This window comes from Stegostoma tigrinum, chromosome 7 (genome assembly GCF_030684315.1).
Source record: "Stegostoma tigrinum isolate sSteTig4 chromosome 7, sSteTig4.hap1, whole genome shotgun sequence".
Classification (NCBI taxonomy): domain Eukaryota; kingdom Metazoa; phylum Chordata; class Chondrichthyes; order Orectolobiformes; family Stegostomatidae; genus Stegostoma; species Stegostoma tigrinum.
The window spans coordinates 104119915-104134088 of record NC_081360.1 but is presented as its reverse complement, the minus strand read 5'-3'; positions in this window follow the sequence as shown (position 1 = coordinate 104134088).

Genomic DNA, 14174 nt, shown 5'->3' with positions numbered 1-14174 from the left:
AGGAGCGACGGCTTACCGGTCGAGCTGTATTCCGCTCTGTGGGACCTGGTCGGCCAGATCCTGCTGGAGGTGTACGATAGTGCGCTTCGGGCAGGGGAAATGTGCAATGCCATGAGGAAGGGCATCATCACCCTCATTTACAAGAGGAAGGGGGAGAGGGGAGAAATTAAGAATTGGCGTCCCATTTCACTATTGAACGTGGACTACAAAATCCTGGCCAAGGTCATAGCCAACTGGGTCGGGTCTGTCCTGGAGTCGGTGATTCACCCTGACCAAACCTGTGTTGTGCTGGGCAGGAAGATCGCTGAGAGCCTCGCGCTCATCAGGGATACGATCGCCTACGTACAAGACAGGAGGGTGGACACCTGCCTCCTCAGCCTGGACCAGGAGAAGGCCTTCGACAGGGTCTCTCGTGCTTACATGAGGGACGTCCTCTCCAAATTGGAGTTCGGGGAGGGCATCCGCAATTGGATCCGGCTGCTCTACACAAACATCGTTAGCGCAGTCTCGATCAACGGGTGGGAATCAGACAGTTTTCCCATCAGATCTGGAGTCAGGCAGGGCTGCCTGCTCTCTCCTGCCTTGTTTGTGTGCTGTGTGGAGCCGTTCGCCGCCTCCATCAGGAAGGACGTGAGCCTGAAGGGCGTGACTATCCCAGGCAGTGGAGGCCTTCAGGTCAAGACCTCCCTGTACATGGACGATGTCGCCGTCTTCTGCACCGATCGTCGGTCGGTGAGTAGGCTGTTGGACATCTGTGGCCAGTTTGAACAGGCCTCAGGTGCCAAAGTCAATAGGAGTAAGAGCGAGGCCATGTTCTTCAGGAACTGGGATGACCGCTCCTTCATCCCCTTCACCATCAGGACAGACTACCTGAAGGTGCTGAGTGTTTGGTTCAGTGGAGCTGGGGCGTGCACTAAGACTTGGGAGGAGCATATCACCAAACTGAAGCAGAAGCTGGGCAGGTGGACGCTCCAGTCCCTCTCCATCGAAGGTAAGAACCTGGTTGTCAGGTGCGAGGGGCTTTCGGTACCGTTGTATGTGGCGCAGGCCTGGCCTATTCCCTGGACCTGCGCCGCTGCGGTCTCCCGGGCCATCTTCCACTTCATTTGGGGGTCAAGGATGGACCGGGTCTGCAGGGGCACCATGTACAAAGACCTGGAAAATGGGGGAAAGGGCGTACCGAACGCCACCCTCGCCCTGACGGCTACCTTTGTGTGCGGCTGCATCAAGCTGTGCGTAGATCCTCAGTACGCAACCACCAAGTGTCACTACTTACTGAGGTTCTACCTGTCCCGGGTGTTGTGAAGGATGGACCTGGCCTCGTTGCCGCAGAACGTTCCGAGTAGTTGGGCTGTCCCGTACCACCTGTCCTTCGTGGAGAAATTTTTGAAGGGAAACACCTTTGACCACAAGGCCATCAGGCAGTGGTCAGCACGTAGTATCCTTGAGACCCTTCGGGAAAAGGAGAGGGTGGATCCCATCGTGTGGTTCCCCACGCAGACTGCCAAAGTCGTTTGGTAGAATGCCTCATCGCCAGAACTTTCAAACAAGCACAAGGACTGCTTGGCTGGCGGTGAGAGGGGCTCTGCCAGTGAGATCCTTTATGCATGCCCGGAATCTCTGCGCCACCGCACGCTGCCCTTGAGGTGGCTGCGGTGGGGACGAGACGGTCGATCACCTCCTTCTGGAGTGTGCCTATGCGCAGGAGGTCTGGCGGGGGATGCAGTGGTATTTGTCGAGGTTCGTCCCGAGCAGCTCCGTGACGCAGGACTCCGTGCTCTATGGGCTGTTTCCTGGGACGCACACCGAGACCAACATCAACTGCGCTTGGAGGACCATCAATGCGGTGAAAGACGCTCTTTGGTCTGCCCGCAACTTGCTGGTCTGCCAGCTGAAAGAACTGACCCCGACCGAGTGTTGCAGACTGGCGCACTCCAAGGTCCAGGGCTACGTGCTGAGGGACGTGCTAAAGCTTGGGGCAGCCGCCGCCAAGGCGCGGTGGGGAAAGACCACGGTATGAAACCCCTCGTCCAGAATAGGAAAAAGGGCCCAATCTGGTAACTGGGCCCAGCTGGCGTCTTCCCCAACTGGTCAGGGCGCCAACAGGGACTGTGCGGGGTGACGACTGTCGGGGCATTTTCTTTGTTTTGTTTTTTTTTCTTCTTTGTTTTGTTTTTGCCTTTAGTTGGTGTACGTACCCCCTGGGTAACCCGGAGTGGCCAGCATGACTGGGTAGGTGTATAAATTTTGTTTTTGTACATTCTACAAATAAAGCATATTTTTTCAAATAAAGAAAAAGCTGGCGAAACGTCTCAAAACGAACTTTCCAGCTCAGCGAGCAAACTCACATCCAGACCCCCAGTGCTGTTAATGGGTGACTGAAATTATTAATTTACAGCCTGAACATTTGTGCAGAGAGTTGAATTGGCAATGATTAAGACTATAGATCTTATCATGTAGAAATGCAGCAAGTTCCTAAACAAACTAAATTTTTTTCTGCTGAAGACTGGCAGGTGGCCTTACTTCCACTCCTATGTCTTATGGTCTTATGGTCTTTGGGACAGTAGATAGGATATCAAAGAAGGCATTTGGTATGCTTGCCTCAAGTGGTCAGTGCATTGAGTATAGGAGTTGGGAGGCCATGTTGTAGCTGTACTTTTGGAATACTACGATCAATTCTGGTCTCCCACCTATAGGAAAGAAATTAAATTTGAAAGGGCTCAGAAAATAATTACAAGGATGTTGCCAGGAATGGAGGGTTATGGAAAAATGCAGAAGTGGAGGGTGATGAGATCAGTCATGATCTCATTGAATGGTAGAGCAGATTTGATGACCTATTTCTGCTCCTGTGTGTTATGGTCTTGTGGTTTTGTAACAGCCTGTTTCCCATACTTTCCAAATGAGCTATAGGGAGAGGCAGAATAGCCTGGGGCTATTTTCCCTGGAGCTCCAGATGCTGAGGGGTGGTCACATAGAACATAGAACATTAGAGCACAGTACAGGCCCTTCGGCCCTCGATGCTGCGCTGACCCGTGAAACCAATCTGAAGCCCATCTAACCTACACTATTCCATTATCATCCATATGTTTATCCAATGACCATTTAAATGCCCTTAAACTTGACGAATCTACTACCGTTGCAGGCAAAGCGTTCCTTTCCCTTACTACTCTCTGAGTAAAGAACCTACCTCTAACATCTGTCCTATATCTTTCACCCCTCAATTTAAAGCTATGTCCCCTCATGCTCGCCGTCATCATCCAAGGAAAAGGCTCTCATTGTCCACCCTATCTAACCCTCTGATTATTTTATATGTTTCAATTAAGTCACCTCTCAACCTTCTTCTCTCTAATGAAAACAGCCTCAAGTCCGTCAGCCTTTCCTTGTAAGACCTTCCCTCCATACCAGGCATCATCCTAGTAAATCTCCTCTGCACCCTTTCCAAAGCTTCCACATCCTTCTTATAATGCGGTGACCAGAATTGTACACAATACTCCAAGTGCGGCCGCACCAGAGTTTTGTACAGCTGCAACATGACCTCATGGCTCTGAAACTCAATCCCTCTACCAATAAAATTTAACACACCGTATGCCTTCCTAACAACCCTATCAACCTGGGTTGCAATTTCCATGGATCTATGCACATGGACACCGAGATCTCTCTGCTCATCCACACTACCAAGAACCTTACCATTAGCCCATAGAGGTTTATAAAATCATGAGGGGTGTGGTTAGATGAATAACCAAGGTCTTTTCCCCAGGGTAGAGGAGTCCAAAACTAGGGAGCATAGGGCTAAGGTGAGAAAGGAAAGATTTAAAAGGGGCCTAAGAGGCAATATTTTCAGAAAGTGGGTGATGTGTGTATAGAATTAGCTGCCAGAGGAGATAGTGTAGGCTGGTACAAAAATTTAAAAAGTGACTAGGAGATGACAAGAACTGCAGATGATAGAAGTCAGAGTTGATAAAATTTTATCAACATTTAAGAAGCATCTGGATTGCTACATGAATAGGAAGGGTTAGGGGATGTGAGCCAAATACTGGCAAATGGGACTAGATTAATTTAGGGTATCTGGATATTGTTAACTCATCATTGATTACTAAAAATATTCAATCCAATTGGCAACATTGAATCACTTTCCTTGTTTCCAATCCACCATTTTTGCCCCTGTCATACCTGTCACATAACCAGCAACACATGGACTGAAGAGAATTTTCCCTGATACAGACTCCCAGGCAGCCAGTGAGTGCTGCTCTCAGTCTCACACAACACAAAAGCTTTTATCCTGGGACACCTAAAGTCAGTCACTGCTCAGAATTCACCCTCTTTAACTGATGTGTTAACTGATGTTAACCTGTGGCTGTTGTTGGAATGCCCATTCCTCGTTGCCGTGGCAAGCTACTGGTATTGTTTTATTTTCTTGACTTCAAACGGCTGAGCAATTTTCTCTGCAACTTCAGACAGCTGTCAAAAGTTGATCATGTTGGCAATGCCTTCGGAGTTCCAGATTACCTCACCATGAGGATGTATAGTTTAGTTTGAGGTTAGCTTAGTTTGGCTGACTGTTGTCACATGTACTGAGATACAGTGTAAAGTGTTGCTTTGTATGTTATACAGGCAGACCGTACCATACAAGTGCATCATGGGAACAGAACAGAGTGTAAAATACAGCGTTACAGCCACAGAGAAGGTGCAGAGAGAGAGAGAGAGAGATCAATATTAACAGTTAAGAGGCCTGTTCAAAAACCTGATAATAGTAGGGAGGAAGCTGCTCTTCAATCTGTTTGTACATATATTCAAAACTTCATATCTTCTACCCAATAGAAGAGAGTGAAAGAGAGCATTACCAGGGTGGGAGGGGGGTCTTTGATTATGTTGGTTGCTTTTCCCGAGAAGTATAGATGGAGTCAGTGGAGGGAAGAAAGATTACAAGGTGTAGAGCTGGAGGCGTCAGCTTTCCTGTTCCTCTGATGCTGCTCGGCCTGCTGTGTTAATCCAGCTCCACACCTTGTTATCTCAGATTCTCCAGCATCTGCAGTTCCTGCTGTCTCAGTGGAGGGAAGGCTGTTTTTTGGGATGGACTGGGCTGCATTCATGACTGTCTATAATCTCTTGTGGTCTTGGGCAGAGCAGTTGCCATACCAAGCTGTGATGCATTCAGGCAGGATGCTTTCTACAGTACATTTTTTTTAAAATTGGGAAGAGTCATTCAGGATATGCCAAATTTCCTTAGCATTCTCAAAAGTAGGAACATTGTTGTGCTTTCTTGACAGTCACTTCAATGTGGATGGGCCAGGTCAGGTTATTGGCGACCATCTCTTCCAGGAACTTGACGTTCGAGACCATCTCCACTTCAGCACTACTGAGGCAGGCAGGGGCATGTCTTCCACTCTGCAATGACCAGCTCCTTCATTTTGCTGCCATGGATGAAGTGATTATTGTCTTTACAACATGCCACTAAGCACTCAGTCTCTTTCCTGTACTCTGTCACAATGTTGTTCGAGATCCAACCTACAATGGTACTGTCGTCAGCAAACTTGTAACTGGAATTGGGGCAGAATTTCACCACACAGTTGTGAGTGTATAAGGAGTACAGTAGGGAGCTGAGGACACAGCCTTGCAGAGCACCAGTGATGAACATTATGATGGAGGAGGTGTTGTCACCAATTCTTATTGGTTGTGCTCTATGGATCAGGAAGTCAAGGACCCAGTTATAAAGGAGGGAGCCGAGATCTCAGTCTCAGAGTTTAGAGGTGAGTTTGTTTGGAATTATGGTGTTGAAGGTAGAACTGTATTCAATAAGTAGGAGCCTGACACAGGTACCCTCATTATCTAGATGTTCTAAGGATGAGTGTAGGGCCAGGGAGATGGAGTCTGCTGGTGATTTGTTGCGCTGGTATATGAAATGCAAAGGATCAAGGCAATTTGAGAGGCTGGAATTGATGTGAGAACTTCATAATAATTGAGGGCAGAGCCACCAGGCAGTAGTCACTGAGACATGCTGCATAATTTTTTCCTGGCACCTGGACGATGGTGGTCTTCGTGAAGAAGATGGGAATTTCAGACCATAGTAAGGAGAGGTTAAAGATGTCTGTGAATACTCCTGCCAGCTGGTCCACACAGGATCTGAGTGCATGGCCAGGGATTCAGTCTGGGCCAGTCACTTTGTCTATGTTCACTCTCAAGAAGGCTGATAAGACATCTGCAACAGTGACCATGAGTACAGGTGCATGCGAGGTTGTTGGGATAGGCTCATTGGGTAGTGGTGTATTGCTGCCTGCTATTCTATTTGACTTCACTTTGTGGCCCATTATATCGTGTCTACCCTGCCACAAACAATGGGTGTCCATGTGGTTGGTCTGGGTCTCAAGCCTAGTTTAGTACTGCCTCTTGGCATCTCTGATAGCCTTACGAAGGCTGTATATGGATTTCCTGTATTGGTCATGAATTATGTACATTTTTGATATTATTTATTGTGAGTTTGGGCTTTGTTTTGGTCCCTGAGTTAGGAAACAATGTGTTTTCCGTGCATCTGATGTTAGCAATTAATTCCTAAGTACTTCTGCAACCATGGTGATTACAAAGAACAAAGAACAAAGAACAAAGAAAATTACAGCACAGGAACAGGCCCTTCGGCCCTCCAAGCCTGTGCCAATCTAGATCCTCTGTCTAACCTGTCATCTATTTTCTAACGGTCTGTGTCCATTTGCCCCCTGCCCATCCATGTACCCGTCCAAATATATCTTAAAAGACGCTAACGTGTCTGCGTCTACCACCTCCGCTGGCAACACGTTCCAGGTACCCACCACCCTCTGTGTAAAGAACTTTCCACGCATATCTCCCTTAAACTTTCCTCCTCTCACTTTGAACTCATGACCCCTAGTAATTGAGTCCCCCACTCTGGGAAAAAGCTTTTTGCTATCCACCCTGTCTATACCCCTCATGATTTTGTAGACCTCAATCAGGCCCCACCTCAATCTCCATCTTTCGAATGAAAATAATCCTAATCTACTCAACCTCTCTTCATAGCTAGCACCCTCCATACCAGGCAACACCCTGGTAAACCTCCTCTGCACCCTGTCCAAAGCATCCACATCCTTTTGGTAATGTGGCGACTAGAACTGTACACAGTACTCCAAATGTGGCCAAACCAAAGTCCCAAACAACTGCAACATGACCTGCCAACTCTTGTACTCAATACCCCGCCCAATGAAGGAAAGCACGTCGTATGCCTTCTTGACCACCCTGTTGACCTGCGTTGTCACCTACAGGGAACAGTGGACCTGAACACCCAGATCTCTCTGTTCATCAATTCTCCCCAGGACTTTTCCATTTACTGTATAGTTCACCCTTGAATTTGATCTTCCAAAATGCGTCACCTCACATTTGCTCAGTTTGAACTTCATCTGCCATTTATCTGCCCAACTCTCCAGTCTATCTATATTCTGCTGTAATCTCTGACAGTCCCCTTCACTATCTGCTACTCCACCAATCTGAGTGTCATCTGAAAACTTGCTGATCAGACCACCTACAGCTTCCTCCAAATCATTTACATATATCACAAACAACAGTGGTCCCAGCACAGATCCCTGTGGAACACCACTGGTCACAGGTCTCCAATTTGAGAAACTCCCTTCTGCTACTACTCTCTGTCTCCAGTTGCCAAGCCAGTTTTTTATCCGTCTAGCTAGCACACCCTGGACCCCAAGTGACTTCACTTTCTCCATCAGCCTGCCATGGGGAACCTTATCAAACGCCTTACTGAAGTCCATGTATATGACATCTACAGCCTTTCCCTCAGCAATCAACTTTGTCACGTCCTCAAAGAATTCTATTAAGTTGGTAAGACATGACCTTCCCTGCACAAAACCATGTTGCCTATCATTGAAAAGCCCATTTTCTTCCAAATGGGAATAGATCCTATCCCTCAGTATCTTCTCCAGTAGCTTCCCTACCACTGACGTCAGGCTCACCGGTCGATAATTACCTGGATTATCCTTGCTGCCCTTCTTAAACAAGGGGACAACATTAGCAAGTCTCTAGTCCTCCAGGACCTCACCGAGTCTAAGGATGCTGCAAAGATATCTGTTAAGGTCCCGGCTATTTCCTCTCTCGCTTTCCTCAGTAACCTGGGATAGATCCCATCCGGACCTGGGGACTTGTCCACCTTAATGTCTTTTAGGATACCCAACACTTCCTCCTTCGTTATGTCAACTTGACCTAGACTAAGCAAGCATCGATCCCTAACCTCAACATCCGTCATGTCCCTCTCCTTGGTGAATACTGATGCAAAGTACTCGTTAAGAATGTCACCCATTTTCTCTGACTCAGCGCATAATTTTCCTTCTTTGTCCTTTAGTGGGCCAATCCTTTCTCTAGTTACCCTCTTGCTCTTTATATATGAATAAAAGGCTTTGGGATTTTCCTTAACCATGTTTGCCAGCAATATCTCATGTCCTCTCGTAGCCCTCTTAATCCCTCATTTCAGATTCACTCTACATTCCCGATTTTCTTGCAAAGCTTCGTCTGTCTTCAGTCACCTAGACCTCATGTATGCTTCATTTTTTCTCTTGGTTAGTCTCACAATTTCACCTGTCATCCATGGTTCCCTAATCTTGCCTTTTCTATTCCTAATTTTCACAGGAACATGTCTCTCCTGCATGCTAATCAACCTCTCTTTAAAAGCCTCCCACATATCAAATGTGGATTTACCTTCAAACAGTCTCTCCCAATCTACTTCCTCAGATCCTGCCGAATCTTGGTATAGTCGGCCTTCCCCCAGTTAAGTACTCTTCCTTTAGGACCACTCCTATCCTTGTCCATGAGTATTGTAAAACTTACGGAATTGTGGTCGCTATTTCCAAAGTAGTCCCCTACTGTAATATCAACCACCTGGCCGGGTTCATTCCCCAGCACCAGGTCCAGTGTGACCCTTTCCCGAGTTGGAGTACATACATACTGCTCTAGAAAACCCTCCTGGGCACACCTTACAAATTCTCCTCCATCTTGACCCCTAATACTGAGTGAATCCCAGTCAATGTTGGGAAAATTAAAATCTCCCATCACCACCACCCTGTTTCTCCTACACCTTTCCATTATCTGTTTACATATTTGTACCTCTATCTCATGCTCGCTGTTGGGAGGCCTGTAGTACAGCCCAGCCTTGTTACTGCATCCTTCCTATTCTGAGTTCTACCCATATTGCCTCACTGCTTGAGTCCTCCATGGGGCCCTCCTTCAGTGCGGCTGTGATATCGTCTTTGACCAGTACTGCAACTCCTCCACCCCTTTTACCTCCCTCTCTATCCCACCTGAAGCATCGATATCCTGGGACAACTAGTTGCCAGTCATGCCCTTCCCTCAACCAAGTCTCAGTAATAGCAATAACATCATACTTCCAGGTACCGATCCAAGCCCTAAGCTCATCTGCCTTACCTACTACACTTCTCGCATTAAAACAAATGCACCTCAGGCCACCTGTCCCTTTGTGTTCATCATCTGCTCCCGACTACTATTCCCTTTAGTCACACTGACTCCATTATCTAGTTCCCTACAGGCTTTCGTTTCTACCTCTTTTCTGTCCAATATTTGGTTCTCATCCCCCTGCCACATTAGTTTAAACCCTCCCCCACAGCACTAGCAAAAGCACTCCCAAGGACATTGGTTCCAGTCCGGCCCAGGTGTAGCCCATCCAATTTGTAACAGCCCCACCTTCCCCAGAACCGGTTCCAATGTCCCAAAAATCTGAACCCGCCCCCCCCCCCCAATCCCCCCACCCCCCCACCACTGCACCATCTCTCAAGCCACACATTCATCCTGGCTATTCTTTCATTTCTGCACTGACTAGCACGTGGCACTGGTAGCAATCCTGAGATTACTACCTTTGAGGTCCTACTTTTTAACTCGGCTCCTAACTCCCTAAATTCTGCTTGTCGGACCTCATCCCGTTTTCTGCCTATATTGTTGATGCCTATATGCACCATGACAACTGGCTGTTCGCCGTCCCCCTTCAGAATGTTCTGCGGCCGATCGGAGACATCCCTGACCGGGGAACCTGGGAGGCAACATACCATTTGTGAGTCCCATTTTCGACCATAGAACCGCCTATCTACGCCCCTTACAATTGAATCCCCAATGACTATCGCCCTTCCACTCTTTCTCCTGCCCTTCTGTACAGCAGAGCCAGCCATGGTGCCATGAACCCGGCTACTGCTGCCTTCCACTGGTGAGCCATCTCCCCTAACAGTATCCAAAACGGAATACCTGTTTTGGAGGGAGATGACCGCAGGGGACACCTGCACTGCCTTCCCGCTCTTCCTCTGCCTTTTGGTCACCCATTCGCTTTCTCCCTCAGCAATCCTAATCTGAACCTTTAAATCAGTTTGTGAGGCCTAGCTTTAGAATTATAGGGCCTTTTATTTATATGGGTAGGGCTTTTCAACCATTCAAGATTAGCAAGCTGCAGTTTATAAGGTCAGGAGGGGTCTTTTTTAAGCATATAGTAAATACTATTGTTTTTCTGAAGAAGGGTCCAGACCCGAAACATCAGCTTTCCTGCTCCTCGGCCTGCTGTGTTCTTCCAGCTCCACACCTTGTCATCTATGTTTTTACAGAGAAATATTTTTAATTTAGCATCACTTTGAGTTTGGAACAGTCCTGTGAAATCCTGTGATGATCATAGGCCAGTGCTTCCAAGAAGGGAAGGCAATTAGTGAAACTAGATGACCTTAGAGTGAAGTGTTAGTGATAGTCTCAGGCCTCACATGTTGGGATAAAACCCTGAATAACTTACTTAAAACTGAATATATTTGTGCATGAACAGCTCCAGGAAGCAGTTATTATAGGTTATAAGTTAAACCTGCTGCAGTGCAAGTGGCTGCAAATCTAGTATGAACAGTGTATGGAAACAAAGTGTGAAGCTGGATGAACACAGCAGGCTAAGCAGCATCTCAGGAGCACAAAAGCTGACATTTCAGCCCTAGACCCTTCATCAGAGAGGGGTCTCGGCCCGAAACGTCAGCTTTTGTGCTCCTGAGATGCTGCTTGGCCTGCTGTGTTCATCCAGCCCCACACTTTGTTATCTTGGATTCTCCAGCATCTGCAGTTCCCATTATCTCTTATCCATGAATAGTGTATCTTTTCTTTGAAGATACTATACAAGGTTTGCTTTAGACCATGAGATCATAAGGTTTTGGAGTGGAAATTAGGCCATTCGGCCCATCAGATCTGCTTTGCTATTCAATCATGGCCAGTAAGTCTCTCATAGCCATTCCCCTGCTTTCTCCCTGTAACCCTTGATCCCCTTAACAATCAAGAGCCTATCTATCTCTGTCTTAAATATACTCAATGACCTGGCCACCAGGCCTTCTGTGGCAGTGAATTCCACAGATTCACCACTCTCTGGCTGAAGAAGATTCTTCTTATCTCAGTTCGAAAAGGTCTTCCCTTTATTCTAAGCATGTGCTCTCGGGTCCTTGTTTCTCCCACCAATGGAAACATCTTCACAACACCCACTCCATCCAGCCCATTCAGTATTCTGTAAGTTTTAATTAGATTCCCCTTCATCCTTCTAAACTCCATCGAGTAAACCCCAGAGTCCTCATAAGTTCCCTGTACATTAAGCTTTTCATTCCAGAACCATTCTTGTGAACCTCCTCCGAACCTGCTCCAAGGCCAATGTGTCTTTCCTAAAATATGGGGCCCAAAACTGCACACAATAGTCCAAATGTGGCCTGACCAGAGCCTTATGGACCCTCAGAATTACATCCTTGCTTTCATACTCAAGTCCTCTCAAAATAAATGCCAACATTGCATTTACCTTCATAACTACTGACTCAACCAGCAAGTTTACCTTGAGAGAATCCTGGACGTGAACTCCCAAGTCTCTTTGCACTTCAGACTTCTGAATTTTCCCCCCATTTATAAAATAGTCCATACCTCTATTCTTCTTACCTTACATTCCCACATTGTACTCCATCTGCCATGTTGTTGCCCAGTCTGCTAACCTGTCTAAATCCCTCTGCAGCCTCCCCACCTCCTCAATACTACCTGTCTCTCCACCACACTTTGTATCAGCTACAATCTTAGCCAGGATGTCCTCAGTTCCTTCATCATGATCATTAATGTGCAAAGTGAAAAGTTGTGGTCCCAACACTGACCCTTGCGGAACACCACTTGTTGTGGGCTGCCATCCTGATAAAGACCCTTTTACCCCCACTCCCTGTTTTCTGCCAGACAGCCAATCTTCTATCTATGCTAGCATGTTGCCTCTAACACTTTGGGCCCCTTATCTTACACAGCAGCCTCCTGCGTGGCTCTTTGTCTAAGGCGTTCTGGAAGTCCAGGTAAACAACATCCATTGGATCTCCTTAGTCTAACCTGCTCATTACTTCATCAAATTATTCTAACAGATTTGTCAGGCATGACCTCCCCTTGATGAAGCCGTGCTGACTTCGCTGTGCGTTATCATGCACTTCCAAGTGTTCAGAAATCTCATCCTTCAAAATGGGCTCTAAAATATTATCCACTACCAAAGCTAGGCTAAACAGCTTGTCATTTTCAGTCTCTCTTTTTACGCAGGGATATCATGTTCATGATTTTCCAGTCCTCTGGGACCCTCCCTGACTCTAGTGATTCCTGAAAGATCACCACTACAACCAGCAGTATCTCTTCAGCCATCTCCTTCAGTGTAGTCCATCTGGTCCAGATGATTTATCCACTTTCAGGCTATTCAGTTTTTCTAGCATCTTCTCCTTAGTGATGGCCACCATACTCAGCTCTGCCTCCTGACTCTCTCGAATTTTTGGGATATTGCTCATGTCTTCCACAGTGAGGACTGGCACAAAGTAATTATTCAGTTCCTTAGCCATTTCCTTGTTCCCCACTAGTATCTCTCCAGTGTCATTTTCTCATGGTCCAATGTCCACTTTTGCCCCTTACATGTCTCAAGAAACTCTCACAGTCATCCTTTGTATGACTGGCTAGCTTACCTTCATATTTATTCTTCTCCCTCTCTATTTCTTTTTTGTTGCCCTCTGTTGGTCTGTGTAAGCTTCCCAATCCTCTGGTTTTCCACTGTCCTTCACCACAACATATGCTTTATTTGCTGCTTTTATGCTATCCCTGATTTATCTAGTCAGCCATGGTTGCCTCATCCTCCCTGTACCACGCTTCTTTTTCCGAGGGATGAAGTTTTGCTGCGCCTCCTGAATTACTCCCGGAAACTCCTGCTATTGCTGGTCCACATCTTTCCTGCTAGGCTCCTCTCCCAGAGATTCTGCTCAGCTCCTCCCTCATGCCTCTGCAGTTGCTTTTATTCAGCTGTAATGCCATTACCTCTGATTCTATCTTCTCCCGCTCAAATGGCAGAGTAAAATCTATCCAATTATCATCACTGCTTCCTGACCATTCTTTCACCTTAAGCCCCCTTATCAAGTCTGCCTCATTGCACAACACTAAATCCAATATTTCATCTTCCCATGTGGGCTCCACCACAAGCTGTTCCAAAAAGCCATCTCGTAGACATTCCACAAATTCTTTTTCTTGCAATCGACCACCAATCTGATTTTCCCAGCCCATCTGCATAATGAAATCCCCCAACATCACCAAACCTTTGCCTTTCTTACACACGGTTTCTATTTCATAGTATATCTTGTACACCAGCACCCACCACATTTTGCCGCCCATCATTCCAATATAATTCCAACGCTGGTACTTTTTTTAACCTCTGCAGTTCCTCAACTCTACCAACACAGATTCCACACCAAATGACCATACTTCACTTCTTACTAATAAGGCAACCCCATCCCCTCGGCCCACCTGCCTATCTTTTTGATAAGGTGAATATCCTTGGATATTCAGTTCCCAATCCTGATCCCTGAGCAGCCATGTCTCTGTGATGCCCACCACATCATATCTGCCAATTTCGATCTGCACCACGAGCTCAGTTACCTTCTTTCTTATACTGCATGCATTCAGATATAATACCTTCAGTCCTATATTAACTGTCCCTCTTCTCATTGTCACTTGTTTATCCAATGTGCTTGAAGTTTGATTCCTAACACTTTCCAAACACTCTGTACTATTTGTGTCTGTCCTGGAGACTTTAATAACTTCTCCCGAGTTCTCCTTCAGTCATTCTTTTTGTATTTTTCCACACAGTGGGATCTACCCCTACGGAT